This window comes from Lepisosteus oculatus, chromosome 21 (genome assembly GCF_040954835.1).
Source record: "Lepisosteus oculatus isolate fLepOcu1 chromosome 21, fLepOcu1.hap2, whole genome shotgun sequence".
Lineage (NCBI taxonomy): Eukaryota > Metazoa > Chordata > Actinopteri > Semionotiformes > Lepisosteidae > Lepisosteus > Lepisosteus oculatus.
The window spans coordinates 14,603,712-14,615,786 of NC_090716.1; the positions used below are offsets into that span (position 1 = coordinate 14,603,712).

The window sequence follows — 12,075 nt, forward strand, 5'->3', positions numbered from 1 at the left end:
CCTGGGGATGTTCATCATCATGCCTTGCTGACTTGCCACATATTGACTGCCCTATCTTTCTCACACCTGAAGAAAGCCCCACAGCCAGAACATTTTGTTTTCTTTCTTCTCTTTTCAACATGGAATAAACCTAGTACTTGCTTCTGTTAGTTGTTAGACTAATTTGTCTCAGTTGTTTAATCTATCTCTGTTAAAGTAAGGACTTGCACGCAGAAGTCTGGCGCATGGTGTCTGTGCCTTTCCTGGCTACTTCACACATACCTGTTAAAAGGGAGACCACAGCTGTCAGATATTACAGCTGTAACTACAGAGAGCCTCATCCTCTCTGATAGTAATTAGATGACTGTGTGACCTGTCACACCGATGTTGCAGTGAAGATATCAATTGTGAACTTCTGTGAAATCTACCTTATTTACGTATGAGTGCCATTTTGTGTGGCTATATTTCTCAAATGCAGTCCCTAAAGGCCATAAAGAGTCTTTTTGTATTTATTTAACAGCTATCAAACCTTTTTAAAAAAAATGATGTCCACTTCATTCTGACTTAGGATAACTGCCACATGTAAATGTCTTCTTATTCTCCTTAAAAGTTATTAGTCCAGATTTCAATTAGAAAAAAAACAGCTCTCAAATTATTCCAGTTGTGTCTCCAGGAATGCACCTAAATCTTTATTTCATGAACTGCTGGACATAGTCAAAAACAACATACTCTGTTCAGACTAATAGTTTTACTTAATAAAATGAAAAGAAAATAAACAATGAACAAAATGAAAAGTGCAACATGCAAATTGTTCTTTTCATAGTAATATTGGAACAGTAGTGCAGAACCACTAATTGAAACAATGAAAGCCCAAATACGGGTTTCTAAGTCTCCAGGAACTCCAGCCTTATCTATGTTTCTGAACTGACTTAATCTAATGGCAAAAATAAATCTTTATAGATTATTAAAATCAAAGGTTAAATGTAAATCCTATTGGGAAATTTCTATTCATTAGTTTCATCATGTTTTTAAATTCTGTGTAGCCTTTGAAAATAGCTCTAAAATATGTTCTGAGTGGTAGTTTTGGATGTTTCTTAGGTGTGGGAATGCATTTGTCTGGAGAATTACAATCAAGCTTGTCCTTCTTCCAAGACTGTGGTGAAATGTCTGTTATCTCTTCTGCTCTGGTCTACACAGTAACTGCTCATGCAGAAAATCTTGAATATCTCCCACTGAGGTAACATAAATCCCAACAGATCCCCAATTTCCTGCTGACATGAGTTAGGACTTGATTATAATTCTCAAAACTGATGCACAAACTGTATGTGCAAAATTTACAATTATGACTTGAAAACTGAAAGGTGAGTCCTAAGTACTTGTAGCACAGAACCTTTACTATTGTTTCCAAATTTGAATACCTCTCATTTTGGCTTTTACTGTGAGAGGACATCAAGTTCATACAAGACAGAAACGCTGGTCTGAGCTACTGGCTCTTATCTGGAGCTCCAATAAATCTTGGTTGCTCCCCCCTCCACAACCACCACCTCCTGTAAGGTTGAAAGTGGTGGCATTGTTTGAAAACTGCCTATTTGAGAGAAAGTGAGACACACCTGGCCTAATTAAATAATCAGCGCATCCAAGGGGAGTGAGATTCCATGAGAATGAAAATAGAACAGAAAATGTTGAGAGGCTCTTTGTGTAACTGGCCACAACTCTGGATTAGTTAGCTGGGGTTTATGTGTAGCCAGTAGGAGAAGGGAGACCTGTCTGCATCTAAGCTCTAGCAAGGGAAAGAGAAGAGCGAGTGTCTAGATGGTTTCTTAGGCTTTCTGTGCTACAACATCAGAAGACAGGTGCACTGTCTCTGTGGTAGAAGGGTTATAATTAGGAAAAGAAGATTTTTGAAAAAGATACAAAGTGATTTGCAGCTCAGAGTCACTTGTGTATAATATTCAGATGTTAAGTTTATAAGGCTCCATTCTCTCATTTTGGAAAGTGATTAGTACTTCCAATAGAGAAGTTGGAAAAACTGGATGATAGAGCGTCAAGCTGTGTTAAATGCACCAGGGACTTTTTGTCCCTCTTTTTGAGGGGAATTCTCCAATTCTGGTCTTCCTATGACTGATTGATGATGGACTGTAAGAGAGATGACAGTGGTTGCTTCTGAAAAAATCTGAGAAGAACAACTGAACAATGGATATTGCAGGCTTCTCCAAAAGGGGTTCCATCCTCAACACTGAATGACATTCCACTCAAATTCCATTCAAATGCGAAACTTTAAAGGTGTTGGTACCCGTTCTCTCTTTTCTTAATCCCTCTTTTTTCCATTCTCTCCCAATCCTTTTTGTGTACTCAGGTTCTGGTTGAGCATCATGGCCCCAGCCTATGCTCAATTTTTCATCTCTTTAGTTTCCACAGTCCTCCTTTTCACTTCCCTTGGTAGATCTGCCTCTTCCCCAGTCTCTGATGATCACTGTGTCCAAAAGGTGTGTCTACACAGGGTCCAGGGCACCTTGTTCACAGCTTTCATCATCCCTAGTTCCTGCACTGCAGTCGTGGGCATGGGCTCTACAGAGATTGGTTTAACTCTACCTTTACAGTCCCTCTGTTGGTATACAGCTGGGCGGTGTCTGCCGTAAAGCCTTTCCTCCTGAAGTTTTCACTCATAAACAAACAGTAGATGATAATTCATCTTTTGCGAATCTACTTATAATCTGTCTGCATCCATTCATTTCTAGCAAACTTCAGCAAGAGGTAACTTATTACCTATTTCCAATTACTTATGCACAGGCTACTGTTCTGCTACCACAGAGTTCCGGTCTAAAGCTGGTGAAGATTTGGTTGCTGTACTTTCATCTGTTCACTCTCCTGTATTCCATCACCTGCATTCCAGCCTTTCCATGCCTTTCCTTCTTGGTACCTACAATTTAACAATTATGGACAGGTTGTCTGAGATTAAATTCACGAATGAGGAATATCGCCACCTATGGACTCCTAAGTTATATTAAGAGCTTTGTTAATCAAAAAAACAAAAAACGTTGGTGTTTCCTCATGGGCCTTATCCACAGATGGTGTATTAACGCTTACCAGAAATCATCACAAGCCCCACAGTATACAGTATACAGAAGGCACAATTCCTGGCTCAGAGTTGATTGTGCTGAGAAGACATGAGGTGGTAGTGTGGCATCACGGTGATGCTTTGGAGCATAGAATTATTATAGTGACCTATCATGTTCATACTGCAGTGTTATATGGTTTCTGATTTAGTTTGCGCTGGATTTACCATTAATCTCTTAACTATGAGAATCTGGTTTCTTCTTTCCACAGGCTTTGAATTCAATGACTGAACTTTTCACAGGCTTCATTTGTACTGTATATCATGATGTGCATGTTAGAAAAATAAAAGACAGCATTATTGCTTATTGGTTAAGCTATTTTGATTGTGGAAATGCTGTATACACTGTGCAAAGTAAAAACAAATTGGAACTTTGTTATATTTTTTCTGTGAGTGTAATATTATTAGCTGTAGATCAGGCAGAATTAGAGTTATAAGACTTATGAACACTGAATGTGTAGTGTAAAATATTTATATCTTAGTTGTAGGAATTAAAATTGTGAAAATGGTGTTTTGGGTTACTGCTTGTAATGTAAAGTACAAAGCCTCAAGGACTGAACTACTGGGGAAGATGTTTTTAATGTGGTAATACTGTTTTGTTGGCATTTCGTACTTTATTTATAGGGTGAAATATTGGCTATATGGGTTTTGTAATAATTTCACTGTTGCTCTCCATTATGTAGCTAAACACATTCACATTTGCATTTTGATGCTTTTGTAAATGCTCTGGGCTATCCATGATTTCAAGTGCTTTCCTCAATAACTGATGCAGAAATAGTTTCCACCCTCAACTAGGTGATTGCAAACCCTCACAGGAATTACTCCACTGCAATTTCCTGGGAGAATTGTATGACTTGGAATTTTTCTTTGTTTAAAGGCGCATTGGAGATTTCTTATTTCAGTCCAATACTAATTTCAATTTAGACAATCTAAACAGCTCACTGTTGTCATTCATAACTCATCCCAACTCTTAAGGTTGCTGTTGCCTTCAAGAGGCATAGAAAAGCTTCAGACACACTCACTTTCCTGGACCAAGATTGAACATCCCTGTTTTTAAGATTTTTAAATATGCATATGGAAAGAACTTATAATGAGAGTAAACCTTGTATTAGAATTGTAATTGATTACCAAATCCATGATTTAGTATTTACATTAAATGTGTGTGATTTTAATGAAGTCTGCTTAAATCCATTTTGATTTTCATCATAAAATGAACCTAAGTATTTTATCCCCATTCTGTGCTTGACTTTGCTATATTTTTCTCCATCTGATTTTAAGACCAATTGTTCTACCACTCCCCAAATTCTCCTTTCTTGGTTGTACAAGAGGCATGGGTTACAATTATTACTATTACCTGAACATAGCTATTAGTAGTGAAAATCTGACCACTACAGTGCTGTTTGAAAGTCTGTTACCCCTTAGTGTATGCTACATTTTTACCATGAAATTCTTGTTTAATCAAAACTAGTCTTTACTTTTCTAAAAGGAGCAGTTTATATCTGCAAATCCTTTTACATGTATTGCATGTAATAGAAAAAAGGTAATAAGAATTATGCAAAAGTAAGTAACTACAAGGTTTATTAACTCAGTGAATGAGATGAGTTTAACCAGCTGCTCAAATAATTGGGTACCAAGGTAACTAATCAGAGACCATCAGTAGGTTCAAGTTTGGGTGGTCCAAGGCAATTTGGTCTTACCCATACAGGTTAGTGCATGATCTAAAGACACCCAAGACGACCTCAGAAGACTGTTGTTATTAGTCATCACCCTGGAGACAGTTATGAAACCATAGAAAATGTTTTGGAATTCATCAGTCTACTGATAAAGAGTCTACAAATAGAGCAAATTTAAGAACAATTACTTTAACTAGACGTTAAAGTTAAAGTGAACGTCCTTCAAAATTATCCCACTGAGCAACAAGAAACAAGAATCCCACTGAGCAACAAGAAAACTCAATCAGGATGTCCAAAAGAATCCCAGTACCATATCCAAGGATCCCCGTATTAATTAATACTGTAAAAGGCACACCTATCACTTCAACTGTATTAATCCCAGTATTAATTATTTCCTTTTTTTTTTCAAGTGATGACGGGGTGATTCGTTTTTTGGGTGAACATGCTCTCTCTATCTAGCAAATAAAAATGAATGTATGCAACTAGATTTCATTTACTTAATCACAAGCAGAACATTATTAAGGTCCATTAAAATTTATGTAAAGATCTGTATAATGTCCAAGTAAAAATGATAAATTTCCCACAATGTTTTCATTGAATGAACTGTTGTAGTTCTATTAAGCCACACCACTTTATTTGGTTTGGCTGAAGTTTGAGAAATCTGCTGTTTGGAAATTGTCCTTGTCCTAGGTCAGTTCTTCTCCAGTGACTAAAAGCAAAGACTTCATCAAGGACCTATCACTGCTACATCATAAGTGTGCTTTCACTAGATGTGAAACTGTAGCAGCAGTTGTTGATTCAAAGTTTTCCTTCTGGTCTCAGTAAGTTGTATTAGATAAAAGTGAAAAAGACATTGTGTCTAAATCTGACTAATTCTGCTAAAATAACAGATGTATTCATTATTCTGTGACAAAGGTGCACTTTGTTTTGACCTAAATGTTCTTAAGGAAGGTTTCTTCACACCACAGCCCCAGTGAATAGGCAGTTCGGCTTTGAAGTGAGAGGATGGAGCATTTAAAGTTAATGTATTACATACAACAAGCTGGATAGCCTGGTCTTTGGGTAAGGCACATACTGTACAGGGGGGTTTTCTATACATGGATGTTATCACTGTTGCTCCTGCTGTAACACACCTGGAGTCATGATATTGTCAAGTGTCTGATGTCTGATAGATGTCACATCATTAATTCTCTAAAATATAACACATTTCTATTTTCTACACCTGCCTTATTTCTGCCTAGAACCTCCACACATTTCACAATTAGCTTTAGCAATATTCTCCTAGGGTACACCTTTCCAGTCAAGGTCAAAACCCAGGTAGGGTTAAAATATTATATGGGTACTGTATAGGTGTCTTTAAAAAGCAGAAAAGATTAGACTGAATTAGGAATAATTTAGATTAATATTTAATAAATGCTATTCTTCGTGAGTTGGTTGCTATCATGTAATTAGCCTTGCAAAGATAAATCTACTTTACATTGTTGTCCATAAAATCTTGCATGTGGAACACTGGCTTTCTTAGCCTGTTGTGTTTAAAAAACTGTAGCATTTTCTTGTCAGTAGAATTTGTGTGTGTATGAGGTTTGTTCTTGTTAAACCACTCCACTCTGACTGCTCTGAATCAAATGAAACTTAGAATTTCAAAGCTGGAGGGTATCCATATGTATTGCTTAATTTGACAAAAAAGGACCAATTGCATTTTTTTATTTCCAGCACCCCTGTTATGTGGCCTGCAGGCATTAGATTCCTGTACATCATTTCAGTCCCTTTCCTAATAGCCTTCACTTGAATTTGAAAATGTCAGACATCGACTTTTCAGTCAGTAACATTTTTAACTGGTTTCCTTCTGTTCAAAATTTGCTCTTTAGGAAATCTGAGCAAATTCTTTAATTGCAGATAAGTTTTATTTTCAGTGATACAGCCTTGTATTTGTGTTTTCAAGAGAATACTAGTACTGTACATTGACATTATTAGACTGTCCAATTTAGTAGAAAATGTGAAAAATATTTTCAATATTCATTCACTTTCATATTCATGTTTTAACATTCAAAAACCTTGTGTTACTTCTCTCAACCTGCATTTCCATTTGCTTTCCATACAAAGAATTTATAATCTTGTAGGTTTTTCTTCCCTACAATCCATTTCCAAGTACCAAGTGTGCCTTTACTCAAGAGACTGGATATGATCATTGCATACAACCTTTCTACATCAAGGGCAAATTCTGCCATGTAAAATTTGTTTGATAGGGAAAGGGTGTATCGGTCTTTCAGTCACCACACAGTGATAGCATTTAAATATTTAAAGGAAATGGCTGGAATTTTGTGTGAAGACAGGATCAAGGAAATATGAGTCTAAAGCTGTAGGTAGAGTCGGCAGTGAAAATGCAAATGTACTCTCACAAAACAAAATATTTGCTCTTCTAGCACAGTACTCCAAGTTGAAAGTTAAAAAGTCTCGAAGAAAGTAAATGTATTAGTACATACTGCATGTTGACTGCAAATCGCAACCCATCAGTCCAATTTCTAACCTCTTCCAGTACAGGAAAGTGGGACAGCAGGATACACCCTACATGGAATTGTTTGCACTTGTGCTATTGAACATAATAAAGATTACTTGCATTTGTTAACATTTTTAATCCCAAACGATCCCAGTGCACCATTGCACAATTCTTTTTAACAGGGGACCCACTTCACCCACTCCAGAAGTGCAGCACACATCTGGGTGATATGCAGCAGTCATTAAATGCCAGCAGCTTCACTATACAGCAGACCTGGTTGAGAAGTGAGAAATTACTTCACCAATTGAATTAAGGGGTACATTTAAGTGTTGTGAATTAAAAGTGAAAGCTTATTATGCGTTACTTTCCAGTTCATTTGGCTAGAAAGGTACCTGTAGTACGATTGAATTTCAATGTACTACTCATTGTGAACCATGGATATAAATGTGAAATGTCCATTATATATTTATTATACTACTATTTAATGTATATTACAGAACGTATTGTTAATTTGTTTCTGGCAGTCATTGGTAGATTCATGCTATATCAATTAATGTTTGTTTTTACGTTTGGTGTATCTTAATAGTGCTGCTTTACAAATACTAAGGCTAGGGCGACAAGACCAAACAGATTAGTGAGGGAGGTGCCACATGCCTGCTCTTCATGGAAATTGGGCAATTTAGGAGCCAGTCAAACTATGTATGTGAGAGGTGGAAAAAACAAAACAGAGTACCTACATTAGGTGAAAACAGGGAGACCATGCAATCACCACACTGAAGACTTCTCAGCTTACAGTTGAACTCAGGACCCTAGAACTATGAGATGGCAACATTGCATACAGTATTAACATATTGAAAGAAGTGTTTTTATATTTCTACTTTTTAAGTATCAATTTTATGCTCATTCAATTATGAATTACTACTTGAATTGCTCACTGCCTGGCAAAAAATGGGACACTTGATGTCTCTGCAGATCCTTCTCAACATCTAACATTTGTAAGTTCTGTACACATAAAGAACAGTTAGTGCTAATTTCACTAGTGTTGTTTCTCTTACTAACATCAATACAAGTGTTTAAAAAATGTGTAATATAAAAGTGGTAAACATTCTCATCTTGCACTCTTTCAAAAGTTATTTTCCATTATGTACATACTGTACTGTTAATGCCAAAGACAGGCAACCTGTCATCCTCAAAGGTCCCAAAGCAATTAAGAAATCTGGTTTGTTGTTCCAAGAGATATTCTCCAAACCATTATCTCATGAGATGAACTGAAATAAAGCTGGATATTGTTTTTAAGTGTCATATAAACTACATGTTTGGTGTAGTGCTGTGGTTCCTGAGGCACCATTGGGACCACACATGTATGTTTTCATACATTAAATTTTCCCGACGGCTGTATACCACTGGTGAAGTTGCGGTATTAAAAACAAATATATATTTGCAGAGGTAATTACATGCTTTTCCCACCTTCAAACACCCACTCCTTAAGTGTGTTAATTAAGGTTCCAATATTAAATATTAATTGCTTTGGCATTGCAGTTGTAGAAAAGAGCTTGTTTAGATATCTAACTCTTCTGCAAACCTTGACCCCATTTGTATTTTAATCAACACAGCAAAAAAGTATTAATTACTGTTGTTAGCTTGCTTTTGTTTTTTTACTCCTGGTTGACACACACTCTGTCAAAGAGACTCTTGTTAGCTTCTCTTGCATCAATTAGGCCAGGGCTCCTCATCAGCATTCTTTTTTTGTTTCCAATTGTACAAGACTCTGCTAAGTAGTGCAATAGATAGGGTTAATTAAGAGAACATGACTGTAAGTAACTGTAAAGTTCTAGTTATAGTCACTGAAACCTACTAAGACCAGCATATTTTCATAATTTTCAAATAAGCATATTTTATGTAACATTAACTTTTTTGCAGTTATACAATGATAAGACAGCAGCTCAACTGATGCTCAGGAGCTAAACAAAATACTGAAAAAGATATGATTTGACTGTCTTCTAAAGGTCAAATTTAAAATAATAATTTATGCTTCCTATACAATACTGCAAAACCTAAGGAATTTCTGCTGGGTGAGGAAACTAATTTCTGGTTTTATGCAACCTTGACTATACTATTGAAGTAATACCTCAGTGGCAACAGCCCTCAAACTCTGTTTTTCATCCCACTCTGAGTTCCTTACTTTATTTGACAAATTCCTTATTTAATTGATATAATGTACCAGCTCTCCAAGGGCTTTAGAAGATTGCTAATTACTGATACTGATAACCTGAACATCCTTGATTTACATTTTGGGCACCAATATACTGCTTGATGCCCCCAACCCCCCCCCCAGTCATTGCATAGCCCTCATGCACCTCTTATAGAATAGATCCATAAGGTTTCACTGTAGAACTATCAAAACAAATCATGCAATTCTCGCACTTGAGACATTTCCCTAGGTCCCAATTGAGCTTTAAAATTCTTTTCAATGATAAAAAACAATGAAAAAAAGATTTTTCCTAATTCATTTATAAATAGCAAATATTATTTTAGAATGGTTGTATATGTCTATTAAAAGACTGTGCAGTCTTCTCCACAAAGCTATACAAACACAATATCCAGCCAAGATTTTCACAACAGAGGAGAATGAGCCTTCTGCAGTTGTTGGTCTGCTATTTTTAAACATGTCTTGTCAGTGTGTAAGAGGTCCCACAAAATCTTATGAATGGTTACAGGTGAATACAAAGGTGATGTGAGACAGTGTAACATGGGGAAGAGAACTGAGCTTTTGCTGTCATTTTTTTAAGAAACGAAGTGAAGAGCACAATTGTGTCTTTAAGAAAGACTGACTAAATGGCTTATTTGTATTCCAGCCTCCTCTGTCTCTCTCACGTGTGACTGAGCGAGAGTGAGCAAGAGAGAGAGAGGCTGAGCCAAATGCGATGCAGCAGAATTCTGTGACAGACCTGGCATTTATTTGAACAGAGGCAGCCAGCTTGAGAGGGTGAGATGCTTTAGTGCTACAGTCACTCTGCACCTACCCCAGCCCAAATCAGGGAGAGAGACAGGAGTAGGAGGTGGGGGGCAAGGAGAACAGACCCCGTTTGACCTTCTCCGCAATCCATATTTGGGAATATCAGTGCTTTTTGTTGTTCTTCTCCTCCTGTGTTCCCCCTTCTTCTTCGCCTGAATTGTGGATGTATATTCAGAAGTGTGTCTTGCATCAGAATTGTCTTGTTTATCTACAGGTCAGAATGAAAGGCACCCTCAAGCAGAGCTGAAGCAGTATTCACAGGACAATTCCCTGGACTGTCACTGTTCTTGCTACTTCAACTCGTTCAGTGAGACTTGGGTCCGGGTTGGACAGGAATTACCCTGCAACTGATATGACAATTTCAGATGCTTTCTGACTTCTTCAGTATGAAGGAAATACATATTTTAGGACATTATAAGGATTTTTAACATGCATTTATATTTATATGCCCATAACTGATAACCATGAGTCTGACTCGGAAAACTAGTTTCCAGAAAAAGTCTTTCATTTTATCCGTGACATATTTCATTTGAATTTAAAAAGCCACCAATGACAAGATGCTCATTTTTGCAGCAGTTATTTTTCTCTTTATTTCTTACTTTTTGTTTCCACGCTAATGCTTTTGGAAAATACAGAGACAACACTCGCGACGCCTCTGCTGTTATTAAGGCGACACGTGAATGGGTAGCACTCTTTGTATCGGTGAGTGATCTGAAGTTTCCTGTTGTCTTTTTTTTACTGCTGTGACTTTGGAGATTTCCCAGCCCTTTGGGGTGCCTTGTTTTGAACTGACAGCTTCAGGTGGGTTTAAAGCAAGCTGCCTACTCAACTCCCAAATCAGGAGAACAAAAACAATTCCCTAACAAACCTTCAACAAAATAAGTTTTAAAGGATGTTTTGGGAGGAACATCGCATAATTTAAAAATGATGTATAGTTGAATCTAGATATACTTTAATGTGAAGACCTATGTCAGCACCATTAAGAAAGACTGCATTTTACTTTTAAACACCACCACACTGCAAGTGCCAGTACCACTCCATATTATTTTTTTGCCATTTGTACCTGTAATAAACCTTAGATTTGAAGTGACATTTAAGAAATGAAATTTCAATTGTTACAGTTGGGGAAATGAGATAAAATATCATGAATTCTGTGTTAGTCTATAGATTTTCATAAGAGGCAAGTGGAAATTTACCTGTAGTAAGATAATATACGACAATATACAAGACAATATAATATAACGGAGTCACTGAAAATGAAAGTCACTTTTGTTTGTATAATAAAACATTATATTAATGCATATTTATACATTATACTATGATGTATGCATTTACAATATATGCATATAATATTGTATGTATGTGATTTTATGTATACTTATGCATTAAATTATTTATTCCCAACCCACATGGACTGGCACCACCTTAAAGAGTGACATTTTAAAAACAAATACTGCATGTAACATCCTGTCATACCCCTGCATATTTACCCAAATACATATTCGCATCACTATTGAACAGCACAACACTGGTGAAATTGTTCTTCATTGGATTTATGGGACATTAAACAGAAATGCAGGATCTACAGGTATGTCCTTACCAGCAGCTGATCATTGGAACTGAAAGGGGGATGGACCATAAGAGAACTGTTTTACACCACAGCATGCAAGACTATTGATTGATCTGTCACACTAGATAGAAAACCTCATGAGGTTCAACCCCTAGTTTGCATGTTGCAATTATTATTTTATGGACCTTTTGTAGTCAAAACCCAGTACTATAAAATAATAACACT

At 36.6% G+C, this 12,075-nt stretch overlaps 1 protein-coding gene across 2 annotated transcripts in view; it reads left to right on the forward strand.

Annotated features, from left to right (window-relative positions):
* The first annotated feature begins 10,223 nt into the window (after positions 1 to 10,223).
* LOC102682408 (leucine-rich repeat-containing protein 4C) overlaps positions 10,224 to 12,075 on the forward strand; it is a 446,308-nt gene continuing 444,456 nt past the window's right edge. For both annotated transcript variants that reach the window (XM_015338417.2, XM_069181633.1), the window contains exon 1: positions 10,224 to 10,982. The gene's annotated coding sequence lies outside the window, so the exon portion shown is untranslated. The remainder of the gene's footprint in view (positions 10,983 to 12,075) is intronic.